The sequence below is a fragment of the Petaurus breviceps genome, unplaced genomic scaffold, assembly GCF_028583685.1.
Source record: "Petaurus breviceps papuanus isolate PSGF00001 unplaced genomic scaffold, PetGlider_PUasm1.0 139, whole genome shotgun sequence".
In the NCBI taxonomy this organism is placed as follows: Eukaryota; Metazoa; Chordata; class Mammalia; order Diprotodontia; family Petauridae; genus Petaurus; species Petaurus breviceps.
In genome coordinates this window covers 8,873,556-8,901,107 of record NW_027185697.1, presented here as the reverse complement: position 1 = coordinate 8,901,107, position 27,552 = coordinate 8,873,556, and the positions used below count along the sequence as shown (strand labels likewise).

Below are 27,552 nucleotides of genomic sequence, written 5' to 3'. Positions count from 1 at the left end.
AATCCAGTCTCAGACACCAGCTGTATGTGTATGTATGTATATCTAGGCAAGTCACTTAACCTTTCTGACTCAGTTTTTTCATCTGTAAAATGGGGATAAGTAATAGCCCCTACCTCCCAGGGCTGTTGTGTGGGTCAAAATGAGACCACATACATGAAGTACTTTGCAAACCATAAAGTCTTATAGAAATTCTTCCTGTTCTGCTCCCCTCCCTCTTAGCAGCTCCTATGAGTCATCCTGCTTCCCTGAATCCTTCCTACTTATTGTTTCTAATTGTGCCATAATCTCCCATCGCATTCATGCACCACACACCATTCTTTCCGTCATTCCCCACTAGATGGGCATCCACATTATTTCCAGCTCTCTGCGACCACACAAAGAGCTTCTATGAATACTCTGACACATATGGGCCCTTTTTTTTTCTGTCTCTAAGCTCCCTACATGCTCAGCAGTGGGACCTCTGTATTGATATGTTGGCGACTTTCTAAGCATAATTCCAAGCTGCTATCCACAGTGAGGGAAGAATGACCACCTCCCCGAGTAGCCCCTTCCATTCTTGGACAGTCTTATTGGAAGTTTTTTCTTATACTGAGCTGAAATCTGCCATTCTGTAGCTTTTCTACCCATTACTCTTATTGCTATGAATGGGTCTGATTGTGTTTCCTGTGGAATTCTGATATTTTGCACAATGTAAACAGGGACTCCATCATCAAACAAGTATATGAAGCAATTGAGGGGATAAAAAACTTGGCTTAATCTTCTCTGTTATGCTCTAGAATTTCTAGTCATTTTTTATCCCAGTCCTAGACCGCTTCCAGACCGGCTTTTCTAAGTTCTATCAATATATTTGAAACCCTAAAATGCTCTGTGGCCAAATTAATTTGGTAAACACTAGAATAAAAACCCACTTACCTCAGTGTACAAAGCACTGAAAATCTCCTGAGGTCTCTTCTGGTTGGAAGATTCTGAATATTTATTGAAATGAACTCTAGTCTATAAACGTTTTGCTTAATGCTCACCTAACCTTAAGCTCCAGGTGAAGTACTCCTGTTCTTTATTTAATACACTTTAAATTGTTATAGGAACAAGTTCACATTTCATTAAGATGATTTAAAATTTGCTATTGTTTGATTTCTCCCCATTAAACTCCCATGAGGGTGTGGGGTGGAGAAAGAAGAGTCAATCTGACTTCAGATTTCAATGGTACAGGGAAAAATTCCTGGCCAATGCCAATATGCCTGGCTAGGCAATTTGTAGTCTCAAAGAGTCACCTGGGGCCATGAGAAGTGAAGGGACTTGTTCTGGGCCTAGTAACTTCATTAAAAAAAAAAAAAAACTAACTCACATTATATGGTCAGATATTTAAACAATGAATTATGTTTTCTTTTAAAAAGATAATTTAATAATAGATCTACTACAGAGAACAAATATAATTTTTTTTTTTTTGCTTTTTTTTTGGAGGGGGGAAGGCAAGGCAATTGGTTAAGTGACTTGCCCACTTACAGCTAGTAAGTGTTAAGTATCTGAGGCTGGATTTGGACTCAGGTCTTCCTGACTCCAGGGCCAGTGCTCTATTCACTGTGCCACCTAGCCTCCCTGAACAAATATAATTTTAAAGAATATAATTTTCAGTTGTGCTTTCTATATGGCAACTGGTTTTATACCCTTCCTTCCTCATCCTCCAATTAATTGTGCAATATTTCCGTACTGTTCTGAAACTCCAAATGGTGATGACAATAAATTCACAGTGAGAAAAATTAACACATGGAAAAAAAAGTAAGCCATAGCTGTGATCTCCATTGAATCCTGAGGGTTTCTTTTCTACAAAGATTGGAATACTTGTCTCTTAAGAAATCAGTGCTTCCTTCATCCTGTCTCTTTGGGAGAATTACAAGGCCACCTTTAGGAAGCAACACATATGATGTTCTAGAGATGTGCAAAGGCCATACTCCATTAAAAGCACCGACTAAAGGAATTAACCATGTTTACATTCTAGGGAGCCATTTCCAAACCCCCTTTGGAATAGTTTGGAATGATAGCGGCTCTTATGCACATGCTGTGAGGCCCTATGGTAGAGTGGATTCATTGCCAGCCTTAAAGCCTGAAAGACATGGGTTCAAGTTCTATTTCTGACACACACTAACCATGAGACATAAACTGCAGAGAACGTGCCAGCCACCGACCGATTTCAACACAGAACTTGTCTACACCAAGGAAATCATAAGTCTAATCCCTGTCCCTATGTGCCAGGTACTCAGAAACCAAGAGGAAACACTACAGTCCCTTTCCTCAAGTAGTTTACAATTGGGGGATGGAAGTGGGAGGGTGTATTAACACACAGAGCAGTATAATAAACAGGCAAAGGAAGGATCAAGACAAAGCAATGGAAGAACATCTGAGCATTTGAGAATCGGAGAAAGCTTCATGGAAGAAGTGTCCTCCAAGCTGCATCTTAAAGGAGAAAATAAACCCAGAGACACAGAGAAAGTGAAAGCTAAAAATGGTAACCATTTTCATGCCCATTTTTCAGTGTGGCTAGAATGTAATGTATCTAAATGAGAGGTCCATAAAATAATGAAGTTGGGTTAGGGGGCAGATTGCAACAAGATTTTGGAACTTAAATGCTGAACCAAAAAGTTTGTATTTAATCCTGTGGGCAATGAAGAGCTATTGAAAATTCCTGACCAAGTGAGGGGCCCTGGTGAAAGCTGGTAAGATTATTTTATAGTTGTTGGAAGGGGAAGAGAGAAGAGGCAGGGAGCCCATTTAGCTCTGTATTAAAATAGTTCAGGTAAAGGGTGATGGGAAGCTGAAACAGGACGGTGGCACTATGAGTTAGCAGGAGATTGGCCATGAGGGTTAATTCAGAAGAATAACAGACAAGGACTTGGCAAATGTGATTGGTTGTGGGAGGAGAAGGAAAAGTCACAAATAACTCTGAAGCTTTAAAGCCAAATCATTGGGAAGATGGTGATGCTATCAACAGAAATAGAGTTGGGAAATTTAAATTATATCACAAAGAATTTAACTCTTTCTTATCAATAAAAATTGTAGAATTGTATTTTGGCACCTCTTTGGCATAAAAAAATCTCTGATTTTTTTCTAAAAGTGTTTATGTGGATACACACCTTTATTTTAATCTGATATTTAGGTCAGCCTGAATCCAGTGGCAGCCAAATAAAGTGCTTAATTACATTTTTAAAGTGGGGAAGGGGATACAGAATCAAGCATTATTACTAAGGCTGTCTTCCTTCTGGCCACAACCTAAAAATTGCTTTTTTAACCACAGCACACAGTTTGACTACAGTAATGAAGTACTTAGGCATTTGGGAATGGTCTAAGAAGGGGAGTTAGGAGAGGGTCCTGAAAACAGCTTTTCTTTAAGAAGATTCCTATGCCTCCTATGGCAATGGATAGTTATAAACATCTGGGTGTGCATTTGAGTAGCAAAGCAATGACCTACCCAGGAAATGTTAAACAAGATTGCTTACAGTTGCGAGCCATACCTGCGGCAGCCCACACGTATACATCTATCATACTGCAACCCTTCTCCTTGTTACCGTAACTTTTCATCGTCTCAAATGGATAAAGCTGTAGTTAAACTGGCTTCATTTTAACTGGTAATGGTAAAGTACTTACTAGTCTTTATGCCATGTTTCTTAAGAAGTGCTGTAAAAATTATTTTCCAGTGAAAGAAAAAAAATGAATGCCTGGCCCTTCTTCAGTTTCCTTCTCCCATCCTTTCCCATAAACTAACTACTTTAACTCAGGCCTGGGTTTTATAGGCCTGCCAAATGTTTTTCTTTTTCCATCCAAGACAAAGTATATTAGGATTAGATCCCTGGATTCTGTTTCAAGGTAAAAATCGCTTCTCTATTTTAAATCCTTAAATTTAAGACAAGCGATTGCATCTGTTTGGTGCATTTTGGTCTCCTCCTATATCTAACATAAGTACTGTGTGTAAGTGAAGTTTGGTCAGGAAAGAGACAACTTCAGGATCTTCATGGATATGATGGGGTCGGTTATTGATCTTAAGAATACAATCTATTCCTTGTCAAACAAACTGAAAAGCCATTCCACTGGCAGTACCATATCAGCACTGCTTTTGTTTCCACTCCCAAATTAGCTTGGAAGAGAGTTTACTTATGGAAAGGAAGGAGCTCTAAGGGACAGGAGCTTCTGCTAGGTTAGGAACACATCAAAAACAGTGAGAGTCTAGTTTTCAAACACGACCAACCTTCCAGAGGGGTCTATATAAAAAATGAGCTTAATGCTTAATGATCAGATTTACTGAGCATTACTGACCAATTTGAACCACACTTTAGGAAGACATGGTCTATGAAAATCAGAACTTTCAAAATGGTAAAGCAAGACTGATAATTCAAAAGTATCAAAACATAGTGTAGATTTGAATAATAAGTTCCCTTAGTACCCAATTTACATTAACCTTATCAAGAGTAATCCTATTGTTTAGAATTGAGGAATACCTGTAATACTATTTAAAAAAAAGTGGCTTTGTTCCCACTTCATGTAGAGTCAATTATAAAGTTTGGTCTGACTCCCCAGAGATGAGGCCATGGACTACTCTATGATTCTAGATTGTCCCTAGGGCAGATAGAAGGCCAAGGCCAGATTCCCTAAGAGTAGCCAGATAAAATGAAGGATGCCAACCAAATTCTCTAGGGCCAGCTGGCACAGAGTACAGTAGCTGCACTCTGGGTTCTTACCCCCACAGCAGACAGGTTGCAGCCAGCTGGCTCTTAATGGACTGGACTAGTTGGAGTGCATACAATCCCTTCAAAGCCTTCTGGCATTTTTTTTAGAACCCTAAATTTACCCAACCTGGCACTGATATCTGAGTCCTTCAGCTCACCAGGGAGGTACTTTGTTGTTTTGTAGTTCCAGTTACCTATCCAGATGGGAAAAATGAAACAGAAACGAAGGAAATATCTTCTTTTAAAGTTTAAATGACTGTTACGAAAGACTAATTTATCATAAATAGTAATGAAAAATATTGGGGTGGCTAGGTGGTGCAGTGAATAGAGCACCAGCCCTGGAGTTAGGAGGACGTGAGTTCAAATCTGGCACTTAACACTTACTAGTAGTGTGACCTTGGGCAAGTCACTTAACCCCAATTGCCCTGCCTTCTCCCCTCAAAAAAAAGGGGTAAAAATAAATAAAGTAATGAAACTTATTATAAATGACACTTAAAAACCCCATGCCAAAATAGTACAGGGTGCGAGGATCAGCTGAAAAATAAGTATAAAATATATATAAAATTACAAATGTCTTTGGTTTTATTTTGATGTCACTTTGAACTATTTATTATTATTATTATTTGCTTTTTGGAGGGGGGAAGGCAGGGCATTTGGGGTTAAGTGACTTGCCCAAGGTCACACGGCTAGTAAGTGTTAAGTGTCTGACACTGGATTTGAACTTAGGTCCTCCTGACTCCAGGGCCAGTGCTCTATTCACTGTACCACCTAAACGCCCCTGAACTATTTTTTACAGTTTTTTTTTTGAGTTTCTCTCCTTCCTTTGAATTTCTAAAGTACTTACTGTCACATTCATTCAACAAATATTAAATGCCTACTCTGTGCAGGGTACTGTTTCGGAATATGGAAAAGACAAAATTTAGATAAAATAGAACATTTAGATAAGGCCTGGTCTCTGTCTTCTGGTAGCTTAGATAGAGGAAAAAATACCAACATATATAAAATACACAAGCATTTTACACAAGATATTAAGTGCATTAGAGCTGCATAGAACAAACCACTATTAGAGGTCTGATGGGAATGCCCCTAGCTGATCAGGGCAGTTGAACTGGGAAGGAAGCAAACAGGTTATAAAAGGGAGGGAGAATACAATTCTAGCTTTAACAGCTTTAATAAATACAGTGTAAGCAAAGACACTATTGTAGATGAACTCGAGTATGGTGCAAATAAAATAATAAAATGACATTGTCATCATCATTTAACAGCTAAAATGTATATAAAGTTCACAAAATGCTTTCCAGCTTTCTTTTCCTGAAGATCAAATCCCCTTCCCCAATCATCCCCTTCATTCTAATCTTCATTCTCCCCCAATCTACTGGTTCCCATATTAAGCGTTTCTTCCCTTTCCAACGCAAAACTAGAAAAACAATTCTTTATGAGTTCACTGTATCCATTTTCTCTTCTCACTTTGCAGTCTGGCCCCTGACCTCATTCCTCAACTGCAACTACTCTCTCCAAAGTGACCCATGATCTCTTCACTGCCACATCTGATGGTGTCCTCTCAATCTTCTCTAGAACATCTGAATGCTGACCATCTCCTCCTGAAGGCTCTCTCTTCTCAGGGCTATCAAGACCTTACTTTCCTTTGATTTTCCTCCTACTTGTGTGACCACTGTTTCTGTTTCCTTTGCCAGTTCTTCATCCACATCCCACAAGGCTCCAATCTGGGTCTTCTTCCCTTCTGTTCTATGGTCTCTCAGTTGGGGTTCTGTAATCATTTCTATACTGATGACTCTCAGATTTATGTAGCCAGCCCTAGTCTCTCCCTATCTCCAACTGCCTATTGGACACTTTACACTGGATGTCCTATTTTCTTTTCCCCCAAACCCATCCTTCTTCTAAACTTTCCTATTTCTGTGAGGACTCTACTACACTTTCAATCACCTAAGGAAACGAACTCTATGATTCCTTTCTGTCTGTCATCCCATAGAATCAGTAAGTTTCCAAACTCTGTCACTTCTACCTCCATATAATCTTTTTTTTTTGCTTTTTTTTGGAACGCAATTGGGGTTAAGAGACTTGCCTAAGGTCACATGACTAGTAAATGTTAAGTGTCTGAGGCTGGATTTGAACTCAGGTCCTCCTGACTCCAGGGCTGGTGCTCTATTCACTGCGCCACCTAGCCACCCCCTCCACATAATCTTTTGACTGATATTTTCTCTCTCCTCACATCACCAGGTTAGGCTAATTTAGGCTCTTCCAACCGCTTGTTCTTCCTGATTCAAGTCCCCCCTCTCTCTAGTCCATCCTCAACTGCCAAGATGATTGTCCTGAAGTGGAGGTTTAACCCCGTTACTCCCTTACTCAATAAATCCCAATTGCTTTCTGGTGCTTCTAGGATTAAATATCGGTTTGTCATTAAAGCCCTTCGTGACCTGGCCCCTTCATACAATTATTCCCATTTCAGGATTCTACAGTACTGGTGAGTTCATCTTCCTGTTCTCCATTTCCCATCTCTGTCTTTGCAAAGGTCATCCCCTCCCCAGAGCCTAAAAGAAGCCCCTTTTTTCCTTCAAAAGAGCTCAAGATGGTCTATACATAAACCTCCCCATGAACTCCTCTGCCACTAGTGCTCTCCTACCACCCTGAATCACTCTACACACTGATTGTGTACACGCTTGTTATATACACTTGTGTCTCTCCCAATAGAACACAAGCACTTTCTGGGTAGGGACAGTTTGATTTTTGTCTTCTAGGTGGAGAGGACATTTGTTTCTTTTACTCCTTTTGGAACGTAAACAATTCACCATCGTGTCGTGTCTTTTAACTGATCAAATATCTTTACCTACTCTTGACTCCTAAATTTGCACTTCATACTTTTTACTCAGTTCTAGCATCTTTGTCAGAATTCTCTTTTTTGTTAAAATGCATTTTACCTCCTATAGGAGCATAGTCAGTTGTTCTTGGCTGCAAGCCTTTATTTTTCATAGTCTAAGCTCTCCTCTCTGGCACTGTTTTGTGTAACCATGACTGTGGCTCCTTGGTACTTGAAATCTTTTTGTATGTCTCCACAATTTTGTATTTGACTTGAAAGCTCCAGATTTTGGCTATGATATTCCTGGGAGTTTTCATTTTGGGGTTTCTTTCCAGAAGAAATGGGCAGGTTCTTCCTATTTTCTTTTTTTTTTTAATATTATTTATTAATTAATTTAATTAAGATCCCTTAATGTAGAAGTTGCTAGATCTTGTGTTGTCCTGATTGTGTTTCCATAATACTAGAATTATTACTTCCTGACTGCTTGCAGTGTTTTCTCCTTGACTTGGGAACTCTGGAATTTGGGTATAATACTCCTAGGAGTTTTCTTTTTGAGATCTTTTTCAAAAGGTGATGAGTGAATTCTTCCCATTTCTATTTTGCCCTCTGGTTCTAGAATATCAGGGCAATTTTCCTTGAGAATTTCTTGAAGGATGATTTCTAGGCTCTTTTTTTTATCATGGCTTTCAGGTAGTCCAATAATTTTAAAATTATCTCTCCTGGATCTATATTCGAGGTCAGTGGTTTTTCCAATGAGATATTTCACATTGCCTTCCATTTTTTCATTTGTTTGGATCTGTTTTATAGTATCTTGATTTCTCATAAAGTCATTAGCTTCCAATTGCTCCAGTCTAATTTTGAAGGAATTATTCTCTTCAGTGAGCTTTTGAAATTCCTTTTCCATCTGGACAATTTGGTTATTTATTTATTTGCCTTTTGGAGGGCAATTGGGATTAAGTTACTTGCCCAAGGTTACATGGCTAGTATTTTTGTGTGTGTGGCTGTTAAGTGTCTGAGGCCAGAATTGAACTCGGGTCCTCCTAACTCTGGGGCTGGCGATTTACTCACTGTACCACCTAACTTCCCCTGGTTATTTTTTAATCTTTATTTATTTTTAGTTTTCAACATTCATTTCCACAAGATTTTGAATTACAATTTTTCTCCCCGTCTTTCCCCTACCCCACCCCAAAATATCAGGCCTACAGAATACCCCCTGAATACCCATTCTCCTAATCTGTTCTCTCTTATATCCTCCCCCATTACCACCCCCCCCCAAAGAGGTAGGGCAAGATGGATTTCTTTACCCCAGTCCCTGTATATCTTATTTCCCAGCTGCATGTAAAAAACACAATTTTTTTTTTAAAACATTTGTTTTTAAAACTTTGAGTTCCAGATTTTTTCCCTTCTTCCCTCCTCACCCATGCCCCACTGGGAAGATAAGCAATTCAATACAGATGGTATATGTGTAGTTATGAAAATAATTTCCATAGTAGTTATATTGTGAAAGACTTAACTATATTTTCCTCCATCCTATCCCACCCCCCACTTATTCTATTTTCTACTTTGAAACTGTCCCTTTCAAAAGTGTTTGCTTCTAACTACCCTCTCCCCCAATCTGCCCTCCCTTTCTATCATCCCCCCTCTTATCCCCTTCCCCTCTATGTTCCTGTAGGGTAAGATACCCAATTGAGTGTGTATGTTATTTCTTCCTTAAGCCAAATTCAATGAGAGTAAGATTGTCCCAATCCCTTTCACCTTTCTGTTCTTCCCCTCCATTGTAACAGTTTTCTCTTGCCTCTTTTGTATGAGATAATTTACCCTAATCTATCTTTCCCCCTTTCTCCTTCTCCCAATTAATTCCTCTCTCACTTCTTAATTTTATATTTTAGATTATCATTCTTTCCTAGTCAATTCATACTGTGCCCTTTGTCTATGTATACATGAACATATATATACCCACACTCACATATATAGTTATATCCACATTTCCCTCCTATACATACAGAATTTGTATGTATACACACACACATATATACACATATATATTCCCTTCAACTATCCACATACTGAGGAAAGTTTCATGAGTTACAATTATCGTTTTTCCATGTAGGAATGTAAATAGTTCAAGATTAATAAGTTCCTTATGATTTCTTTTCCTCTTTACCTTCTCATGCTTCTCTTGCTTCTTGTATTTGAAAGTCAAATGTTCTGTTCAGCTCTGGTTTTTTCATCAAGAATGCTCGAAAATCCTCTATTTCACTGAATGACCATATTTTTCCCTGAAGCATTATACTCAGTTTTGCTGGGTAAGTAATTCTTGGATTTAATCCTAGCTCCTTTGACCTCCAGAATATCATATTCCAAGCCCTTCAATCCTTTAATGTAGAAGCTGCTAGGTCATGTTATCCTGATTGTGTTTCCACAATACTCAAATTGTTTCTTCCTGACTGCTTGCAGTATTTTATCCTTGACCTGGGAACTCTGGAATTTGGCTATGATATTCCTAGGAGTTTTCTTTTTGGGATCTTTTTCAAAAGGTGATGGGTGAATTCTTTCCATTCCTATTTTATTCTCTGGTTCTAGAATATCAGGGAAATTTTCCTTGAGAATTTCTTGAAGGATGATTTCTAGGCTCTTTTTTTTATCATGGCTTTCAGGTAGTCCAATAATTTTAAAATTATCTCTCCTGGATCTATATTTGAGGTCAGTGGTTTTTCCAATGAGATATTTCACATTGCCTTCCATTTTTTCATTTGTTTGGATATGTTTTATAGTATCTTGGTTTCTCATTAAGTCATTAGCTTCCATTTGCTTCAATCTAATTTTGAAGGAATTATTCTCTTCAGTGAGCTTTTGAAATTCCTTCTCTGTCTGGCCAATTTATTTTTTTCAGGTGTTCTCCTCATTGGCTTTTTGGGCCTCTTTTGCCATTTGAATTAGTGTATTTTTTAAGGTGTTATTTTCTTCAGTATTTTTTTGGGTCTCCTTTAGCGGGTTGATGACTCGCTTTTCATGATTTTGTTGCATCATTCTTATTTCTCTTCCCAATTTTTCCTCCACTTCTCTTACTTGGTTTTCAAAATCCTTCTTGAGTTCCTCCATGGCCCGTCAGCAGTTCATATTTTTCTTGGAAGCTTTTGATGCAGGAGTTTTGACTTTGTTGTCTTCCTCCCATTTCATGCTTTGATCCTTTTTGTCCCCACAAAAGAAATCTATGGTCTGATTGCTTGCTCATCTTGCCAGTCAATTATTACTTGTTTTTTGAACTCTTTGCCATGGTAGACCTCTGCTTCCAGAATAGAGAGAAGAGCTTTGTCCCAAATTGTTGGGGTTTTAGCAGCTGCCAGAGCTATTAGGAGGGCACCCTCTAAACAGCCCCCACAAGCTCTGGCACACTGGCCACACACCCCAGGACTACCACCCAAGACTGTGATCCAGATCCAAGCAGGTCAAAACAAGAGTAATTACCCTCTAAATGGTCTCTTGGATCCCCTATGATCTGCAGGTCAGGAGCTCCAGAGGCAGGCACATGGCAGCAGCTGCAGCCACCACTCCTCCACCACCTCTTGCTCTGGGGCAGCGGCCAGATCCAGCTCTTTCCTCACCCAGTTCCAACAGAGTTCCCCACTGACCTTTTACTTTGTCTTTGGTGTTTATGGGTTGAGAAGTGTGGAAACTGCCACAGCTGCTGGTGATTCACTTTCCTGAAGTCTTCTCCAGCCAGTCTGTGCCGCTGGTCAGGGCTGCCCTGGGTCTAGGCCTGCGTGGCTCACACTGGACTGTGCTTAGCTCCCAGTCTGTCACAACAGACCCTTCCTTTCGGCCTGCCAGACTGCCTTCAGAGGGAGGTTTATTTTTTCTCTGTCACTTTGTGGGTTCTGTAGCTCTAAAATGTGTTCAGAGTCATTTCTTTTTTACCACTCTTGGAGGTGGTTGGAGCAGGAGCTGAAGCAAGTTCCTGCTTTCACTCTGCCATCTTGGCTCTGCCCTGATTTTCACTTTGCCTTGTGGTTCTAATAGATATGGGCAGTTCTTATCCATGATTTCTCGAAATACGGTTTCCAAATTTTTTTGAGGGGAGAGGGCTGGTGAGTAGGGGTTGGCAGGTAATCCAGTGATTCCTCTATTGTCTTTTCTTGACCTGTTTTCCAAGTCAGTTGTGTTTTTTTATAATTATGGTGCTATACATTTTCTTCTGCTTTTCCAATTTTAAAATTGCACTATTTCTTGTCATGTCATGGAGTCATTGCTTTCTATGTTGTCTATTCTAATTTTAAAGAGTTCAATTCTTGGGTAAGATTTATCACCACATGTTCTAAGCTATCATTTCTCCTTGTCAATCTTTCCTCCCTAGATGTCATTTCCTCTAACATTACATTTCAGATCTCCTGTTTAATTTCTTTCAGGTTCTCTTGTAGTCCCTGGGTACAGAATGTTCTTTTCCTGAGACTCTGTTTGGGCTGCCTGTGGAGTTGCATTTTCTTCTGGATTCATTTCAGAGTATTCTTCATTGAGCTGGGTATTTTCATCTGCTCACAGAGTCTCGGTTTCTGTATTGGGGCTTTGTTTGGGGGTCAGATGCTGTTTTCTTCTATATTCCTATATGGCATAGGCCGAAGGCCTTATTTGTTCCTAGATGCTTTGGCTAAGGCTAGATGCTGCCTTCTGAAGAAATACTAGGTTTTGACTCAGCTTCCTGATGTCTTAACTTGGGTTTTGACCTTGATCTCTTTTCTATCTTCTCCTCCTTTTTGAATAGTCCCAAACCCAAAGTGAACTCTTTCCTGGGCTGCAACTCTGATATGTCTCAACAAAGTGTTAATTGTGCTGGTAGCAGGCCTCCTGCAAGACCTCAGATCCTTTACTTCCTAGGGGCTGTCTTGTAGACCCCCACCTCTAACCTAGGGTTAATCCTAACTCCAATGCTAATTTTGAATTATCCCCCTACCTGCATTACTTAGTAACCTCTTTTCCTTTGAGGTTCATGCTATTCATATCTACCACCCAATCAAAATCCTGGTAGCTGTTATCTACAGAACCTCCAAGTTACTCCCCTTCCTCAATAAGTTAGCTACCTGGATCACAATTCTTCTCTTTTCCTTAATCCATGCCCTCAAATGAGGAGACTCTCCCTGCAACACCCACCCACTCAATTCCTCAGTCTATATGCTTCTGATGACCTACTCCTTCTATCTCTGCTTTGCTTGATCCTCTTCCAGATGACATTCACTGGCCACAGATGTCCCTCAGGGTTCTGTCCTAGGTCCTCTCTTCTCCCTCTCTACTACTTCATTTAGTGACTTTATTAGCTCCCATGGTACCATCTCAGCTGATGACTCTCAAATCTACCTTTCCTGCTCCATTCTCTCTGCTGATCTCCACTCACATCTCCAACTGCCTTTCAGACATCTCAAAGTGGATGTTTAGTAGACATCTTAAACGATCTCCTCTAAACCCTTCCCCCTCCCTTCTACCTCCTGTATCACTTTAGAAGGCAATGCCATCCTCCCAGTGCCCCAGGCTCACAACCTAGGAGTCATCCCGGACTCCTCATCATCTTGCACCCTCACCCCATATCCAAGTTGTTGCCAAGGCCAGATTTCACCTCTGCAACATCTCCCTTCTCTCTTCAGAGACTGCTCTCACCCAAGTACAGGCCCTTATCACCTGACACCTGGACTATTGCAACAGCCTGCTGTGGGGTCTTTTCTCACTCCAAGACATCCTTCAGTAAACAAAAGGTCCAACTCTGTCATCCCTCTACTCAATAAGGCTCCCTCTTGCCTACAGCATCAAATACAAAATCCTCTATCTAGCATTCAGAGTCCGTCATGATCTGCCTCCTCCTGTCTTCCCAATTTTCTTACATCTTACTCCCCCATACTTTTCAATCCAGGGACACAGGCCTCCTGGCTGCTCTACAAACAAGGTACTCCTTCTCTTGGCTCAAGGTATTCTCTCTGACTGTCCCTCATGCCTTGAATGGCCTTTATCTTCCACTAAACGTAGGTACCTCCCTAGTTTCCTTTAGAGTACCAGCTAAAATCCTTCCTTTCATTAGAAGCCTTCCCCTGCCCCTCTTCATTCCAGTGCCTTCCCTATATTAATTATTTCCTTTATATCCGGTATATGGTTTGCTTAGTATATATTTCTTTGCATACTGTCTCCCCCATTAGATTATAAGCTCTTCTGTCTCTTTTTGTATTTTCAGTTCTTAGCAGTGCCTAGCACATAAGAGGTGCTTAATAAATGCTTATTGTCTGACTGATTGGCCCTTTATTCGCTGGTGGCTCATTTGCGGCTTGGTCATCAGCTGCCCAGACACTGGGTAGCTCTGGGTTGGGCTACTTGGGTGCTAGTCTTGCCTGATCCCCTGTTGTGTGACCTGGATGCTCATGTATGATAATTTCCTATGGCTTCTAACAGTCTTTTCCTTATTTTCTGGCCTCGATGAATGAGTTTAGAGCTATGTCTCTTTGGTTTTCTTTGTCCTTGTTCCTGTTGCATTTTTAGAGCTTTACTTGGGTGTCTGTAGGAGATCTGGGGTCTAACTATCTAAGAGATTTTGGTTCTAACACTCCACTATCTTCCCACAATTCTTTGCCCATTTAAAATCTTTGTATCTCCAGTGCCATGTGAAGAAGAGACTCTTAGTATATGTTTTTTGCTTTCCGCAAATATTTTTAATAATTGCCACTTTGTAGATGAGGAAACTGAGGCTCAGAAAGATGGAGTGATTTGCCACTCGCAATCTAGGATGACAGCCAACATGTGGACCTAGGTCTCTCCTAACTTCAAGGCCAGTGCTCTTTTCATCATGTAGTTCTGTCTCTGAAACTACTGTTGGAAAGACTGGACGGAATCAGAGTGTGGAGATCTTTGACTCAGAGGCAAAGGGGCATTAGAAAGTCACTGAAGATTTCTGAGCAGAGGAATAATTTGACCATATCTATGGCTTGGAATGATTATTCTGGTAGGAGTATGGATGATGGATTTGAGGAGGAAGAAGGGTGAAGTGAGAAGAAATAATAATATTCATAATAATTAGCATTTATATAGTACTTTAAAATTTGCAAAGTACTTTATACCTACAATCTCATTTTGTCCTCATAATAACCCTGGGAAATTAAGGTTGGTAATGGAGTAGATATTATTTACAAATAAGGAAACTGAGTCAGAAGATGAGTGATCTGCACAAGGTCATATGGCTAGTAAGTTGTCTAAGGAGGATCTGAACTCAGGTCTTCCTGATTCCAAGCCCAGTGCTTTATCCATTATGTCACTTTGTTTCTGACATGAAAGGAGACAACTATTACAGTAGTTTATGTAGGTGGGAATAAGGGCCTTTCCTAGCAGTGGGAGGAAAAAAGGGAGGTGAAATATTTGAGAGGTGTTACAGAAATAGACTCCATTGGGCCTAACTAATTAGGTAAGAGAAACGATGGACAAGAAAAGGGCAAAGATAAAGCCTAAAGTTTTGAATATGAGCAAGAAGATCAGGGTACCACAGACAGAAAGAGGAAGTCAGAGGAAGAAATAGGTGGGAGAAGGGAAAATAACAAGCTCAATTACAAACATGTTTAGTTAGAGGCAGCACTGGGCAATCGAATGGAAACGGTCTGTGGAGATGCAAACTTGGAACTCAAGAGAGGTTAGAACTGAGCTTTTTATGTCTGACATTCAAAGAGGGGTAACTGAAGCTGTAGGAATGAATGCAACTACCCCTGGAGAAAGTGGAAAAACAAGAGAAGCAGGCTGAGGACAGGCTGTTGAGGTGCCTGAATATTTATGTTTTGGGAGATGAGGATCAACAAAGAAGCTGTTAGGTATAAAGCTACAGAAGTTCTTTTTAAAAGAAAAATTACTCTGAACATTTGTTATTCTGAACTTGACAAACACCAGGAAACACGAGCATTCCCACATAAAAAGAAGAAAAAACTGAGGGCATGAAACAGAGTCTTTATTACATATAGATTGGTTTTTAAAAGGAGTGTACATATGATATAACATGATAACAGCATGTTAGTTCCAAAGCTGTCCCACTTGTCTCCCTGTTCTGGACAATTTTTAAAAATGCTTCATTGATGCTACCCTTTTTTGCATTACTATTAATTACCCTCTATTTCTCTACAAAAATTTAAAACCCTCTCCTGTAATCAATAAACAGTCAAGCAAAACAAATCTTTACACTGGAAATACAACATCTCATTCTTCACCTCTAATCCACCAGCTCTCTGACAAGAAGTGCTCTGGAAACATGTTTCTGTCCTCTGCAATCACAAGATATGATGCAAAAAAGTCCTAGACTCAGAATCAGAATTCCAGGGTGCAAATGCTGCCTCAGGAACTGACCCTCTAATACTAGTTATCTGTGTGATCCTGGGCAAATCATTTCATCATAATTAGTGACATTTCCATGGTCCACTGATTCCTGCTGAACTTCAATTTTCTCAGCTACAGAACAGGAATATTAACTAATACCTACAGTATCTACTGGGGGCAGTTAGGGGTACAGAAGGTAGAGTGCAGGGGTGGGTGGTAGAAGTGGTGGAGAAGGGTAGAGTCTGGAAGACTCATCTTTCTGAGTTCAAATCTGGCCTCAGACACTAGCTGTGTGACCCTGGGCAAGTCCCTTAACCCTGTTTGCCTCAGTTTCCTCATCTGTAAAATGAGCTGGAGAAGGAAACGGCAAACCATTCCAGTTTCTTTGCCAAGAAAACTTCAAATGGAGTCATGAAGAGTCAGACACAACTGAAATGACTGAATGATAACAAAACAGCATCTACTAGCCATCTTCTAGAGCAGAGAAGCCTTCCACAACCCCTCTCGATCTCAGTGCCTGCCCTCTCTTATGTCTCATTTATTCTGTACACAGCTTGTTTATACATATTTGTTTGCTTATTGTCTTCTCAATTAGAATGTGAGCTCCTTGAAAGTGGGGGACAGTCTTTTGTCTCTTTTTGTATCCCCACTGCTTAGCATAGAGCCTGGCTTATAGGAGCTTATTAAATTTTTATTGGTTTTACTGATTGATTGTTGTGAAGGTCAAACGAGATAGTGTATGTTAAATAATTTGTAAAACATAGCTACCACATAAATAGCAGATATTAGTCGGATATGTTGTTTCCAAAGCCAAGGGAAGAGAAAGTATCTAATATTAAAAAACAGTATTTGTGTCAAAAACTACAAACTTGTCAAAAAGGATAAGGTCTGAAAGAAAAGTCATAGGATTTGGCAATTAGGAATTGCCTGGTGACTTTTGAGAGATCAGTCTTAGTAGCATCGCAGAAATTAGACTGCAGGGGATTATGGTTGCAAAGCAGAATTTCAACGTTTCAGATCTGGCAGTGGAGCATTCTGAGAGATGGTAAGGTCTGGGGTAAGATCATCCTGATGCTCTACAGAAGTTGGGGAGCTGAGGAGGTTATGGAAATTGAATGAGCTGCGGAACTATATGGGCAACACGTTAGTTAAGAGGGGTTGTCAAGATGAATATTAAAGTCATCGCTTTCCAGGGATGTACACAGTGATGATGAGTTTGCTGCAGACATTGCCAGAGCTGGCTCAGTGTTTGGGAGGCTCTGAAGGAAAGTGTGGAAGAGAAGAGGTATCAGACTGACTACCAGACTGAAGGTCAACAGAGCCGTTGTGCTGACTTCGTCATTGTAAGCCTGGGATACCTGGACAGTCTACCAGTCTCATGCCAGGAAAATGAATTGCATCCATCTGACTTATCTTAGGAAGATCCTGAAGATCACTGGGCAGGAAAAGATGCCAGACACTGTGGGGTCCTTACTCGAACTAAACTGCCAAGCATTCAAACTCTTCTTCAGACAGTTGTTTGAATGCAAAACGAACACTTGCCAAAAATACATGGAGAACTCACAAAGGACAAGAACTCCCATGGTGCTCAGAAGTGATACACAAATACTCTCAAGGTCTCTCTTAAGAATTTGGAATTGATTGTGTGACATGGGAGACACTGGCACAGGACCACTCAGCATGGAGTGCCCACATCAGAGAAGGTGTTGTGCTCTATTAGCAAAGCAGAACTGAAATAGCTCAAAAGAAACATAAGATGCACAAACTCAGAGAATCCACCCCAAATGATCACACCGACTCTTTGTCCCAGACTTGTTGTGGAACATCCCAAGCTTGTACTGGTCTGATCAGCCACAGTCAGACACACCAAAACTTGACTCTAGCACAGTGATGTCATTCTGATCCTCTCCAAAAACGAAGAACAACCAACCAACCTCTCCCAAGACAGATATCAGGGTATGGGATGGCAAAACAGACTACGAGCCAGGAAATGACGTCATTGCAAAATGTGGAAGAGCAGCCTGGAAAGCAATGCATCACAACAAGAACCTGAGAACCTGGCATAAAAACAGCATGAGGAACCTCAAATAAAGAAAGGTCCTTGAGGAACAGTGGAAGGGGGGCATTTCTGGAAACATCAGGTGGGAGCTGGGGACTGCTTAGGATCTGGGGACCTCATTTAAAGTGAGGAAGCAGAATAAATTTCGAATTCCCACTCTGTTTACACTCTTGTTTTCATATGCATGTCTTACGCTTTTCACAACTGAAATGTAAACTGTCAGAAAGTAGGGGCTTTGTTTGGAATAGTAGAGAGAGCCAGAAGAATTGGGTTTAATTCCCACCCCCTACACTAGCTAAATATGTAACCACTGGCAAGTCACTTAAATTTTCTGAGTCCCAATTTCCTAAAATGGGGTGAATAACAGTGCTTACCTTATAGAGTTGTTGGGCTGAAATAATAATGTACAAAAAATGTTTATAAACTTTAGAGAACTAGATAAATGCCAGTTATTCTTACCATGTCATTTCTTTGTATGCCCTGGAGGGTCTAGCACATGCTCATATATTTTAGCTATTTAAGCACTTATTGTTTGATTGAGATATTTTAGAGAATTTTATTTCTAGAAACAGAAACAATCTACTAATCAACGAGCATTTTTATCTATTACATGTCAAACACCATGCTAAGTGCTGAGGACACAAATAAAAGTAAGGCAGTCTCTGCCCTTACAATATACTAGGGAAAACTGGCTGGTGAGAAACTAGCAGGGAACATGAACCACGGGACCATGGCATTAGATTATGGGCTTGGGTCTAAAGCAAATTGAAAAACAATATCCAGTGGCTGTGGTATAGTTCAGTTTCTTTGTCAGATGCAAATAATTATACTAACCTACAAACTACGTGGTTAATGTGAGGACTAGAAAAGTAAATACTACATAAGGCAGAAGATGAAATCCCCAAGCACCATCTAGTCATATTTGAAAATAATGTAGTACAGCAGGGATAGGTCAGTGTCCCTTTTTAAGATTTTAGGCAGTTAGCTGGGGGGGGGGGGGATGGATAGAATACTGGACTGGGAATCAGGCAGACCTAAGTTCAAATCCATCCTCAGACACTTAGTAGCTGTGTGATCCTGGGCAAGTCCCAGTTTACTAAGCTATAAAATAGAGAACATAATAGCACTTACTTCTTCAGATTGTTGTGGGGGTCAAATGAGATAATAATTGTAAAGCACTTAGCACAGTGCTATATAAATTTTAGCTGCTATTATTAATGTTATTATTACGAAAAACACTTCAGTGACTAAGGCAGAATCACATATTCTAAAACAGGATAGGCCACATAAATTATAGCTAATTGGTATGGAAGAAAAGAATCATGCAGGGTCTCCTGAACTATGTCTAGACAGACACAGGAAATAATAAAGACTAATAGTAGTTGACATTCATTAAGGTTAGCTAAGTTTTACATAAATCATCTCATTTAATTCTCACAACAACCCTGACGTAAGTGCTAGAGGCATTGCCATTTTCATTTCACAGATGAGGTAATCATAAAGGTCACGTGACTTACCCATTTCATTCATCTTACAGGTGGGATTTGAGCTCAGATATCACTTAGCTCAAAACCTAATCTTTTTACCACCCAGTGATGTCAAATTTAAGTGCAAACTGATCCCTGTGGGCTGCATGGTAACTTAGAAAACCACAAATCAGCATTATCTATGTTGTACAGTATTTTAATTTGTTTTAAGGCATTTCCAAATTATGTTTTAATCTGGTTCTGCTACACTTGGCATTTTGCAGCCTCCTGTACCTGAAGGTGGTGAGTTTGACACCTCTAAACCAGACCAAGCTGACAAGACAGTGAAAGGAAGTAAATGCCTGATGTTTCACTGCAAAGTTCAGTGGGTGATTGCAGTATAATCTTTTGCAAATAGCAATAATAAAGGAGTTAAGGCAGAGAGGTTAACAAGAAAACATTGCCACTACTGGGGAACAACAGTGGATACAGAAACCAAGACCCAGAGAGGTAGTGACTTGCCCAAGATCATACAAGAATTAAAGAAGCAAAGCTCAGATTTCAATTGAAGCCCTCTGACCCCCAACCCATTGCTCCTTCCATTCTACCATTCTCTCTGTCTCAGAAATTTTGCGTGACATTTACTAGCTATGTGATCATAAGTCCTTTGTCCTCTGATGACCTGAGTTCTCTCATCTGCAAAATAAAGATAATACTTGCAAACCCTACCTACCTCACGGGACTGTTGTGAGAAAAACTCTTTCTAGGTCATAAACAGCTATATATTTATATAAGAATAGCTACTACTAGGCAGACTACATTCCTATAATCTGAAGGAAATGCTTCATGTCATTAAGAATGTACAGCAAAAACAGCTGCTTCCCAACTTAGAGCTGTGGGTTGCAGACAGAGAAAGAAACCCAGTCCTTGGGCTGACTTTGGAAGAGATGAGAAGAAGATAAGAACTGATAGCAACAGAATCACTAGAAGGAAACTGCCTCTTTTTACAGGACAGCAGAGCCTTTACAGGTTTGTGCGGGGTGGAGGGGGTGCTTCAGCTAGTCCCTGATGAGGTGAGAAGACTCGTTTTCTTACTGTTGATAACAGGCCTGCCTCCCAGAAGTGCACTGATCATTCCTGATAGTTCTCACCCTACTGTTCTAGAAAGAACACTTTATCCAGAATGGATAACTAGATGCTGCACAAGAAGAGATCATACACCACAAGAACCCTGTATTAGAAACCAAAAGGCTGATATTATACAAAGCTTGGCTTCACCATTGGCAAGACAATTTACATACTGGCTAACCTATCATGCCATTCACAACTCATTAATGCAGTGAGGTTAAGAAATAAAATACATTAAGTACTTTGAAATTCTTCATGGATACTGATAAATTCAAAGTGGGGCTATCAATGAACTCTTCTGGAATCAGTGGTCTCCAAAGTGAGGGCAGTTACCTGGCCCCAAAGAGTGTGTGATCAGACAATCCCACCCTTTAGTCTCATTGCCAATCCTAAGACTCATCTCCAACACAATCATACCATCTCTTATACCACAACATTCCCTTACTCTCTCATCTTCCTCTTCTATGCAAAGTCCCAACATTCTTGATTCTGAGCTAGGAGTGGGTACCCCCGTACAATTAGAACTTAATCCTGGAGTTCTTACCCTTGTCATGGGCTTTTGGCTGCCTGGTGAAATCTACAGACTCCTCAAAATATTTGCAAATGCACAAAATGCAGATATTACCAAGAAAAACAATTACATTGAAATATATCTATATCGGAGAGCGGTTGCTGGAAGTAGTCGCTGAGGGAAGCACAGTCGGACTCGGCAGTTGAGCGTGCAAGTTTGTGCCGGCTGGGAGCCCGGAGATCATGGACAGATAAGACTTGGCTGCGGTTGATTGGCCTCGGTCCCCACAATCCCCCAAAAAGGCAGGACCTTGACAAGCTCCATGAACTGAAGGCCAAAGCCCGGCAGATTATGAACCGGTTTGGCCCCTCAGCCCTGATCAACCTCTCCAACTTTTCATCCATAAAACCAAAACCTTCTAGCACCCCGCCTCAGGGGTCTATGGCCAATAGTACCACAGTGGGAATGATGCCAGTCCAGAAAGCAATCAGGTTTTGACCAAGAAGAAATTACAGGACCTGGTTAGAGAAGTAGATCCCAACGAACAACTGGATGAAGACGTGGAAGAGATGCTACTACAGATTGCTGATGACTTCATCGAGAGTGTAGTGACAGCAGTGTGCCAACTAGCCCGGCATTGAAAATCTAACACTTTAGAGGTCAAAGATGTCCAGCTGCATTTAGAGCGCCAATGGAACATGTGGATCCCAGGTTTTGGTTGAGAAGAAATATGACCCTACAAAAAGGCCTGCACCACAGAGGCTCACAAACAGAGAATGGCCTTGATCCGCAAAACCACCAAGAAATAACCCATGGGAGGGGCAGGAAGAAGACAGTACTGCATCTGGAGACACCCAAGAGGCCTCCACAGTATCGCCTATGGAATTTTTTTTTTATGCTTTAAAGAGAAGCATATATATTTTTATTAACAGTACAGCAATATCTATAGTGACTGAGGAGACGTGCCAAAAAACCTCACCATTATATGGTCCCAGTTCCCCTCCCTTTGACTTGCCCTCAGAAGGGAGTAATGTATCTCAGCCCAAAGGAGGTTTTATTTGTGGTTTATCCTAAGTGGCTGTCCAAAGGCCGGAGAGCATCCTGGCCTTGTTTGGTGCAACAGTAGAGGTTCCCGTTTCCCTTCTCTCCCCGTACTTGGTAACGTAGGTGTTTATATGAATATGACTTTGATTTGTTTTTCAAACATAAAGATGTTATTAATCTAAAAAAAGAAAGAAATATATCTATATCTATCTAACTATATCTATAATAAGTAAGGGGCCCCAGATTAAGCACCCCTAACTTCACAAACATTCCCTGGGTACCCACAACAGCGCTGAGCAGGTGCCATTGGTTTAATCCTTCCCCCACCTCCAAGCATACTGACCTCCTGGCCCTCACATCACCTCCTGACAGCCAGCTCTGTGCATGAGTCGTGAGAAAGAGCCCTGCCACTATCCTCCTTCCCCTCTTTTCTTCTGAGTCGGGTACAGAGAGTAGGACAGGACAATTCATGAATGGCTTTTAATCTGCATGTTGCTATCATTACATTAACCTTCCCTCCAAACTCACCCATCTTCCAAACTTTCCTAATCTTATGGAAGGCACAACCATCCTTCCAGTTATCCAGGTTTGCAACCTAGGAGTCCACTCTGATTCCTCACTCGACCTCACTTCATATATCCAATCAGCTACCAGGTCTTGTCATTTCTGCCTCCACAGCTTTAGCCCTTGTCCACTCCATACTCACACAGGCCCTCAAGAATCTCCGCTGGTCAGCTGTAACAGCCTCCTAACTGGTTCTTCTTCAAGTCTTTTCCTTCTTCAATCTATCTTCTAAACAGCTGCCAAAGTGATTTTCTTCAACTCCAAGTCTGACTAGGTTCCTACTAAATAACTGCAGTGATTCCCCATTGATTCTAGGTTTGAATGTATTCATCTTTACCTGGAAGGGATGAGGAGGGCTGGGGGTGGGTGGGAAATACTGCTGCTGTGAAAGTGGTCACTATCATTGCTCCTGCCCACCCTTCCCCCAGGTGGAGGAGCTCCCAGTTAATGTGTCTACCTCTTCCTACTGCTCCTGCACCATCACCATCCAAAGGCTGGCCACAGCTCCTAAAGACCAGCTAAGGCAGGAAGAAGTAGAAACCTGCATCTGTTATTGCAGCTTTCTAATCATGCTTTCTTGAAGCCCTGAAAATCCTTCCACAGGGGCCAGAGACCACCAGATTAGCACAGGATCCCTTTCTCCAATGTCCCTAGTCTCACTTGCCTGTCCCTGATGTAAACCCAATACCAATCACTAGGCACTGAGCCTTTTTCCTAACAGCCCGGCCAGTCTTCTGATCAAATGCTACCAGGGTTTCCCCTTCCCAACAGCTGCAGACCTAGTAGTCCTCTGAAGCCCTGGCCGTGTGTGTGTATGTGTGTGTGTGTGTGTGTGTGTGTGTGTGTGTGTGTGTATCTATCTATCTGTCTGTCTGTCTGTGTCTGTCTGTCTATCTATCTGTCTGTCTGTCTGTCTATCTATCTGTCTGCCTGTCTGTGTCTGTCTATCTGTCTGTCTATCTATCCGTCTATCTATGTCTGTCTGTCTGTCTATCTGTCTGTCTGTGTCTATCTGTCTATCTATCTGTCTGTGTCTGTCTATCTGTCTATTCTCACTCAAACAGAATTCTTTGAGAACAGGGACACTATCTTGATTATCTATTTGCATTCCTAGTACTTAGCACAGTCTTGGCACATAGAAAGTGCTTAATGAATGTCTTTCCATTCAATTTCATTTATCTCATCCTTTTAAAATGCCTATTTTGTGTGTCAGTTTTATGATGTACATGTAGTATGTATATAATTTGCAAATGAGTGAATATGCCCATGGGCAGGGTGCTCACTGAGTACTAAGAGAAGCAAATCATCAAAGTTTAGAAACCTGTACTCTAGAGATGACCTTAAAGGGACCTCTAAGGGCCGTTCCAGCTCTAAATCTATGAACCTATGATTGTTGAAGGAAAGAAAACCATTCAAAGAAAAACCAAGAATTAAACTAGTTTTGATTCAGTGCCAGGCAGACAAACTTTTCAGACTCCTCTGAAGAGGCTTTCAATTTTTAATCAAGAAGGCTATGGTGTCAGGAGGGATTATAGGAATCCAAAGAACAATTTGGCAGTGGAATCTTTCTGCCCTTTAGGTAGCTACACAGGACCAGAAAGTTTCCACTGATTCATGGCATCAGGCAATCCCAGTGTTCCAAAATTATGAATTTACAGATTGTAAATTTCTAAATGGCAGAAACATCTTTAACTTAATCTATAATAAATCTCATTTAGGTGTTGCTTAATGGTTTTCTGGTTGACTAATTTTAGAATAAGCAAAATAAGCAAATGCAGAATTCATCTGCTTGTTAATTTTAAATATATCTGGCTTGGTTAAGGGGAAATGGTGGTATTCCATTCAAATAGTCTAGTAAATGGAGAGTTACCAAAGCATACCAGTAGCCTCAAACTTTATGTCTGTTTTAAGTTTATTTGTATTACAACCCAAATCTTCATCTCTTTTCCTAAAGACCTGTTAATCTAATTATATACATTCTGGAAAAAAAATAAAGGGCTAAATAACATGGGGGGATGAGAGGGTACTAAACAGGATACTGAATTGATTGGGTTTAAAAAATCCAGGAATAAGGTATTCAGGGATATCCATTTCCAAAGAATGAGAATATAGTAAAATACATCTATATGGTTTCCTAGCAGAATCTCTGTGTGATAGTCCAGAAGTAACTCCTTGATTCTGCAGCCTTCCAGGAACAACATTATGAACATTATGATATCATCCAGGTACTATAAAAGATCAGACATGTAGATTTATAGAGCTTTAGATGAACAGTATTCCAGAGAGGAGAAAGTTCAGTATATTTAGATCTCTGAGATGATATGTAAAGTGGCTTTCTCAGGTTTCTTTCTACTGACCAAAAATCTCCTAGATTTGACAGCACTCAAACATTTCTCAAGCAGTCATCAAAGTATGTTTCATTAACAACTGACAGAGGCATTGTATAATACATTTGGAATCCTTCAAAATCCAAATTCTTGTTTTTAATTTGATTCCCTGGAGTTGATTCATTGATACTAAAGGGTTCATGTTAAATAGTACAACATAAAACCAAAAGCCGTGCAAAGGAAAGTTCAATACTTGCCAGTTTCTACCATCATAAAAAATAATTTGATTATGGTCAGATCCAAGGTGAGCATGGAAGCTTCTGAAATGCATGTCACATTAGCAGAACAATTTTGCCCCCTATTAAAAGTAACTGTTTTCTACAGGAAGAATATAAATCTTATTTAGGCCACAATTTTCTCTTAAAAGATTCAAGGATTCAAAGGTACTTGGCTAAAAAGATAATCAGAAGAAGTTAATCAATAACCTATATTTAACCATTGGTCAATACTAGATAATTTTAACATTAGGCAGTTTATTTACTATTAGTACACTTTTTTTTACCACTTTTACCCCTCAAAATTGTAAGGCCAAAAATTTTTTTGGAGACATTTCTTATTCTTGTAGTTGAGGAGACTGATTAAACAACCACATATGAAAATATAATTGTCCCTATAGAAACAGTTTTAAAATTTGCCAAGCCCAACCTGAAAAACGAAACAAAAAAGACAGACATGACAGTATGACCTCTGTCTATAGAATAAGTGGTTCTCTTTAGAGTAAAATTTGCCCACAGACACACAAAAGAAAGACGAAGTCAGCTCTACAACATCAAATTCTGCAGGAATGTAGGCCCTAGACAATCAGAACAATGAGAAAATGTACTCTAGCGTTTCTGTTCTCCAGCAGTCCTGTATGAGGAGCCATTGAGCTGAGCTGCATTAACAGAGGATAAAAAAGCAGGACAACTTCATAGCAAAGCAAAAGAGACAATAAGAAAACCTTTTGCTAAAGGTTAAATTGTTTTAAAAAGGCACTACCTTGTTATTTGAACACATGGAAGTAGGAAGAAACTAAGACCACGTTTTGTGTGGTTGCATGGAAGTAAAGAGCTGCACATACATTTGTGTCCAACTAAGCCCAGCAACTTAAACAAGGCACGAGGTGTCTGGGCTCAGCATGATGATGTTCCTGAGCAAACACCGGACTGTACCATGGAATACTAAGCAAAAAACACATATGGAGTAATTCCAAACGGACAAGAGCGGTAAAACGGACTGATGGCCTCATACCTCTCATATTCCTACCCTTACAATTCTGATTTTACCGCTTCTTCCACATGCCCCAGCCATCCACATTGTAGCTAGCAACAAAAGAAACTTTTTTATTTGCCTGCCATACGGGTGCAGGTATATATGTATATATAGGTATACACGTGTATGTGCACCTATACAAAACGGAGACAATAATGAGGCTCAGAAGGTAAATGTGGTTAATATTCAAGTGGGTATAGATCTATGTCTATATTTGTATAGAGTAGGAACACTCAGAAGTTATGTGTGAACTGCCCGAATGAGTGTGGCAAATAGCCACAAGGGAGGGGGTGCTATATAGAACATGAGAGAGAAAAGGAAGAACCACCACCCATCCACCTTTCCAATCCCAACATGCCTCACAGTCCCTTCTACTCCACCTCCCCCACTTTTCCCACTCCCTCAAACACACTCTCCAGAGTCCTCCAGAACAGGTCAGGCAGCGCAGCATCTCCAGCATAGAAACTTTCTGTGCAGATTCCAAAGAGATAATGCCTTAGGCCCGAGGACACCCCTGTCCTGCAGCCCATGCCCTTTCTAATCCACACCGTTCCCATGCGGCCATTGGGAGGGAGGGACCCTGAACATTAGAAGCCCTTTTTTTTTTTTGTGATTTCGCCAGAACCACAGGTCCAATAGCTGCTGCAGAGGTACATGTGTGGAGGGATGACACAGTTTCCTCATGAAGCATTCTCTCAGCTCCCACAGCCTTCTGACTGCCTTCCAAATGGGGAGCTAACAGGGTAAGAACAGTCCCAAGGGTCACCTAATGCCAAGTACAGTCTAAAGGCAGGATGGTGCTTATCCATTGTTTAAGCTCATCTCCAAAGGGCACAGAACGTGTGCGTCGGGTATAGAGTGCTGAAAGGCTTATCTTAATTAGGACAGTACTACTGCCCAATATCTGAGCAGCAGAAACTGCCAGGGGTGGGGGTAAGGTAGGTGTGTGTGTGGGGAGGTAGATAAAGGAGAAGCAAAGCAGCAGCTTCTCCCAGAAAGGTCCTCTCTCCCCAGAAACACCACCCCCGGGCTTTGACCTAGGTTTGCTCTTCTCACCCAGTGGGATTCCCAAAGTGCTTCCGACGCCCCGCATTCTAGGGCCAGGGGTCCCCACCCTCTCCTTCGAGCCCGGCTCCTCACCGGCGCATCTCTCCTCTTCTTCGCACCGCTCCGACTACACCCTCCCACCCTTTCCACAGGAAGCCTCCTCATGACCTGGGCTGCACGGCCCCTCTTCACTTATCCTTTGAACCATTCCTCACCTTGGCCCCAGCCCTCTTCCTTTAGCAC

At 40.8% G+C, this 27,552-nt stretch overlaps 1 protein-coding gene and 1 pseudogene across 1 annotated transcript in view; one reads left to right on the top strand and one right to left on the bottom strand.

Moving 5' to 3' along the window:
• RNF24 (ring finger protein 24) overlaps positions 1 to 27,552 on the bottom strand; it is a 104,873-nt gene that overhangs the window by 71,986 nt on the left and 5,335 nt on the right. The gene's annotated exons all lie outside the window — the stretch shown is intronic.
• LOC138144601 (transcription initiation factor TFIID subunit 12 pseudogene) lies at positions 21,042 to 22,255 on the top strand (annotated as a pseudogene).